A 6,361-nucleotide genomic window follows, 5' to 3' on the forward strand; every position below is an offset into this window, starting at 1 on the left:
AGGGAGGATTTTCTCTTGCTTATACAGATGGTTCCTGATTTTTTTTTTTTTTAAGATTTTATTTATTTATTGACAGAGAAGGAGCAAGAGAGGGAACACAAGCAGGGGGAGTGGGAGAGGGAGAAGCAGGCTTCCCGCCAAGCAGGGAGCCCGACGCGGGGCTCGATCCCAGGACCCTGGGATCATGACCTGAGCCAAAGACAGACGCTTAACGACTGAGCCACCCACGCGCCCCCAGATGGTCCCTGACTTAATGATTGTTCAACTTAGGATTTTTTTGACTTTTCACTGTCAGTTTATTAAAAGCAATATGCATTCAGCAGAAACCATACTTTGAATTTTGGTCTTTTCCATGGCTAGCCCTATGTGGTGCATACTCTCTCGTGATGCTGGACAGTGTCAGTGAGCTGCAGCTCCGACTCAGCTACCCAATCACACAGGTAAGCAACCAATACACGTAAAACCATTCTGGGGGCGACTGGCTGGCTCAGTTGGTTGAGCATGACACTCTTTATCTCAGGGTCACGAGTTTGAGCACCACATTGGAGGGGAGTAGATTGTACTTCAAATAAAAACATAAAAATTTAAAAAATTAAAAAAAAATTAAAACCAGGGACGCCTGGGTGGCTCAGTCAGTTAAGTGTCTGCCTTCGGCTCAGGTCCTGATCTCAGGGTCCTGGGATCGAGTTCTGCATCAGGCTGCTTGCTCAGTGGGGAGTCTGCTTCTCCCTCTGCCTGCTGCTCCCCCTGCTTGTGCTTGCTCTCTCTGACAAATAAATAAATAAAATATTTAAACAACAACAAAAACCTAAAACCATTCTGTACCCCTACAACCACTGTTTTTCACTTTCAGTATTCAATAAATTACATGAGATATTCAACATTCATTATAAAAAAGGCTTTGTATTAGTTGATTTTGCCCAACTATTGGGTAATGAAAGAGCCTGAGAATGTTTAGAGTAGGCTGGTTAGGTAGGTGTATTAAATGCATTTTCAATTTACAATGTTTTCAGTTTGGCAGTGGGTATATTGGGACATAATCCATCATAAATTGAGACCTGTACTAGCTTTCTAAGGGTATGACCAACTTAGGACCAATTTAAAATATATTTTCAGCATAAGGCTTTTTCTTTCTTTCCTTCCTTCCTTCCTTCCTCCCTCCCTCCCTCCCTCCCTCCTTCCTTCCTTCCTTCCTTCCTTCCTTTTTAATGAGCTCTACATCTAATGTGGGGCTTAAACTCATGACCCCAAGATCAAGAGTCACGTGCTCTACCAAGAGTCAGCCAGGCACCCCTAAGCATAAGGTGTTTGGTGGAACCACCTACACTTGAAGAATTGTGAAAGATTTGAGATTTTACTCTGCCATAGTTAGCCTGCCTTAATTGCATGGATTTTTTATTTTTAATTGCATGGATTTTGGCAGAAGACAGTGTACACTACTCTTGGGTCAGAGACCAAAGACTGGTTATTACTCAAGCAATAGCAATAGCCAGAGTGTTAGCATTTGTGTTGGCTCCCCAAGGCCCAATTCCCACAGGCAACACAAAGCAGGCCAGGTGACATCTCTATATGCAGTGGGTTGCATTACAGGAAAGGAACCCTGAACTTACAGAACATGCATTATTTTATTTTATTATTTATTTTTTTAAAGATTTAAACATTTTTATTTATTTGACAGAGAGAGACACAGTGAGAGAAGGAACACAAGCAGGGGCAGCGGGAGAGGGAGAAGTAGGCTTCCTGCTGAGCAGGGAGCCCGATGTGGGGCCCGATCCCAGGACCCTGGGATCATGACCTGAGCTGAAGGCAGACGCTTAATGACTGAGCCACCCAGGCGCCCCTTTATTTTATTTTTTAAAAATATTTTATTTATTTGCTAGAGAGCGAGCAAGCAAGCGAGAGAGCGCGGGAGTACAAGCAGAGGGGGCAGCAGGCAGAGGGAGAAGCAGGCTCCCTGATGAGCAAGGAGCCCTACTCGGGACTCAATCCCAGGACCCTGGGATCATGACCCAAGCCGAAGGCAGACACTTAACTGACTGAGCCACCCAGGCGTCCCAGAACATGCACATTCTATAATGGGCAGTAAGCATGCCTACCTTTTTCTCCAGAGGTGGACTTTCTGGCTATCTTCTAAGGCTGTACACAAAGCTGCCTCTGGTCTAGAGGGAGACACCATCAGTATCTTCCAAGATTGCTCACTACATAAACCGTTGAAAAGAGAGTCTGGAACAACGACAGTCAGTGCCTCTGCTCACAAGATGTGCAGAAACTTGAGCAACTCATGAAGAATTGTCTTCTAACAATAGATAATTTGAATTGGGCCATGAACCCATGCTTGTGTTTGGCAAATTATTAGGGTAGCTTTATCCCTCCTTTTATTTAGAGCCAAGATCAAGACAGATAAGTTTTCTTGCTGTCCTCTGGTATAGGTTTGATAAAAGTGTAGACCTTTGTTCTAGTTTGTGTATGAGTATGTGTGTGTGGGTTAAGGATCTCCTATTAGACTCCCTACCTTGGCTGGAATCTTGGGTTTGTCTCCTGTCCCTACACCCTTCATAGTCATTAGAACTCTAGTCCAAGCTCACTAGAGTTCAGAAGACACCCCCTAGCCCCATAAAATCTTCCTTTTGTGCTCGTACCTCTCCAGATTCCTGCTTTCACTTGATTTTTGGCCTCTGGTTATTCCTTAATTTTTTGGTATCTCAGAAATGTATTTCAATAGATTTTTTTTGTTTTGTTGAGAAGTATTATTATTATTTTTATATGAGAGGGCTATTCTGTGTCCCTAATCTCCTATACTGCCATGGTGGCTGAAATGCAGAGAGGTAATCCTAATTGGAGCTTAGGGTCGTGAGTCACCTGAATGAAAGCTGAATTCACCCAGAAGGCTGGCAGGTTTGAAAGAATATCCTTGTTGTTTGAAAATACCAAGATGCATGTGTTAGGAAGAATGAATGATAAAAACACTGATTTTCTTAGAAAGCTCTTTGAAATAAAAACATATTTTAATAAAAAAAAAGAATATACTTAACCAATATGATTAGGAAATGGGGTGTTTTAGTTAACTGGATCTTCCCCTCAGTTTTCCCCCCAGAATAGATATTCTTTATATCTAAAGAATAACTGGGGGGTTATACCCACGTAAGGCTGCCATATACAGGAAGCAAGGCCTCAGGATTCTCTAAGTTGTATATAGTCACAGCACAGTTGCATTGATTATTTTGTTGGCAACTTTAGAAATATTGCAGGTATTCAATTTCATAGCTTTGATATAGTAACTACTTGGATCACTCCAGGATCACTCCAAAAATGTAGGATCTTATTTCACAAGATTGTTAAAGGAATAAAAAGAGATAATGTAATGTAGGGTTAATAGACACTGAAAACTTGCTACTCAAAGTGTAGCCCATGATCAACATCAGCATTAGTACCAGCTGGGTGCAGTTAGAAATGAAGATTCCTAGGCCCCTCTCCAGCCCTACTGACCCAGAATCTGCATTTTTTTTTTTTTTTTTTTTAAAGATTTTTTTATTTATTTGCGAGAGAGAGAATGAGAGACAGAGAGCATGAGAGGGAGGAGGGTCAGAGGGAGAAGCAGACTCCCTGCCGAGCAGGGAGCCCGATGTGGGACTCGATCCCGGGACTCCAGGATCATGACCTGAGCCGAAGGCAGTCACTTAACCAACTGAGCCACCCAGGCACCCCAGAATCTGCATTTTAACAAAGTTCCCAGGTGGTTCCTTTGTGCATTAATGCTTTTTATTCTTTAAATATTTGTTTATTTGAGAGAGAGAGAGAGAGAGATTGAGAGAGAGAGAAAGAGAGAGAGAGAGAGAGAACACCTGCAGAGGGGCAGAGGGAGAGAAGCAGACTCACCGTTGAGTGCAGAGTGCAGAGCCTGATGCAGGGCTGGGTCCCACAGCCCTGACATCATGACCCAAGCCAAAATCAAGAGTTGGATGCTTAACCAACTGAGGAACCCAGGTGCCCCTGTGCATTAATGTTTGAGAAGCACTACCTTAGAAAAATGTTTTGAAGAAGGTACAGTTGTTGCTGATGACTCCAGCAGTCATAAAATTTGGAGGCAGTGTAATACAACGTAGAAAGCATGGTTTTAAGACTCAGAATCTGAGGTCCACTCCTGAATAACAGTATGAGCCTCAACAAATCACTTAACATTTCTAAATGTAGGATCTGGGGTGCATGGGTGGCTCAGTAATTAAAATTACATATTTAAAATGATCTTACTTTTGTAAATTGTTTTTCTAAAGGCAAATGTGTGTGTTTGTGTACACACCACAAATGGATGAAAAGATGTCAGAAAGGAAATGCACTGGGACGCCTGGGTGGCTCAGTCGTTAGGCATCTGCCTCCAGCTCAGGTCATGATCCCAGGGTCCTGGGATCAAGCCCTGCATTGGGCTCCCTGCTCAGCGGGAAGCCTGCTTCTCCCTCTCCCACTCCCCCCCCCCCCCGGTGTTCCCTCTCTCGCTGTGTCTCTCTCTGTCAAATAAATAAATAAAATCTTAAAAAAAATGTAGGATCTTATTTCACAAGATTGTTAAAGGAATAAAAAGAGATAATGTAAAGAGTGCCTATGACAGCACCTGTCATATAGTAGGTATGCAGTAATAGTTTATTTTCTCTCCTTTTTCATGTCTTGCCTAGAAAGAATAACTTTTCCCTCTATCATTCAAGTGTGTAGAAAATAGTTTTTATAAATCCATAAGAAATGTCAGTTATTAAAACAATTACATTCATGAATAGGTAAGATATAAATTATAAAAGTTTCCATAAATGATGAAATACGGTTTATAAGAGATACATACAAAAATATTTAAATTAAAACAAAGTGAAAAAAAAAAACAAATGAAAATCATTGGACGTTGAATAGGAAAAATACCTACCACATAGCCTATCAGTTACTCTAGGCAAGTTTGAAATGTAACGCTGAGCTTCCTAATCACCATAGCAAAGAGGAAAACTCAGTAGATTACATAAGGAAATTATTCCAGAGACAATTTCCTTGGCATTAAGGTCCAATAATGCATGAGTCCTTGTCCAAGGAGCATCAAACAATTTAACGGGATATATTTAAATGGTACAACTGGAAAGTAGCTGTTAAGATAATGAAAACGTGACTTTTAAGGGGTCTCTGGTTCTTTATACTTGAAGACTAAAGATAGATAGAATCTAAACAGAATTTTTTCTTCTTCCTTAATTACGAAAAACCAGCACAGGCTGAAAGAAAATTTCTTATTAAGCTCTCTAGAAATGGATTATCTATAATTCTTGGAAAACTTAATTTACACAATCAGAGGAATATTTTATATATCAGTTATAGGCATGGTAAAACGTCACCCAGAATTTTTCTAACCTGTATAGGAGGCATATAGACAGATGGAAGAAAGTATTCTTTTTTCCCTACCAATAGGGACCAACTCTTTTTTAGCCTATAAATATTAACTTGCTCTTTCCACTAGATTAATTCCCAGTAAAATAAATGAAGGTATATATATTAAAACAAAACAAAACTTAAGCCAGTTGATGTCTTGTGTTTTATAATGATTTTTTTTAAAGTAAGCTCTATGCTCAGTGTGGGGTTTGAACTCATGACCCTGAGATCAAGAGTCACATACTCTACTGACCAAGCCAGGCAGGTGCCCCTAGAATGATTTGAAAATAAAAATAGCATAGAGGGCACCTGGGTGACTCAGTTGGTTAAGCGACTGCCTTCGGCATAGGTCATGATCCTGGAGTCCCAGGATCGAGTCCTACATCGGGCTCCCTGCTCAGCAGGGAGTCTGCTTCTCCCTCTGACCCTCCCCCCTCTCATGTGCTCTCTCTCTCTAATTCTCTCTCTCAAATAAAAAAATAAAATAAAATAAAAATAGCATAGAACTCCTATTGATTTCTTAATAGTCTGAAACAAAAAAAATGCATGATCAGAAATATTTGGGAGATGTCCTAAATGAAGAATATTTTGGCAAGCTTTCTATAATCTATTGTGTTTTTAATATTTTTAAAATTTCTGGGTTTTTTTACTCTGTGATATGAATGGGCATCCCTCCCTATTAATACAAACTATATCTATACCATTCTTTTAAATGGCTGCAGCAAAATTCACTGAAGGGATATACTATTACTTATTTAACCAATATTTAAACTATTTTTAATTTTTTTATCATAAAAACCATAGTCATGTTCATCTTTGCATATATATCTTTACACACTTGCTTGGGATTACTTTTTCCCCCCCTTTCCTGGATTACTTTCTTAAGAGTTCTCAAAAGTGGAATTGTTAGGTTAAAGGGGATATATATTTAAATTTTTAAATTCATATTGCCAAACTGCATTCAAGA

This window comes from Phoca vitulina, unplaced genomic scaffold (assembly GCF_004348235.1).
Source record: "Phoca vitulina isolate PV1807 unplaced genomic scaffold, GSC_HSeal_1.0 scaffold9, whole genome shotgun sequence".
NCBI lineage: Eukaryota > Metazoa > Chordata > Mammalia > Carnivora > Phocidae > Phoca > Phoca vitulina.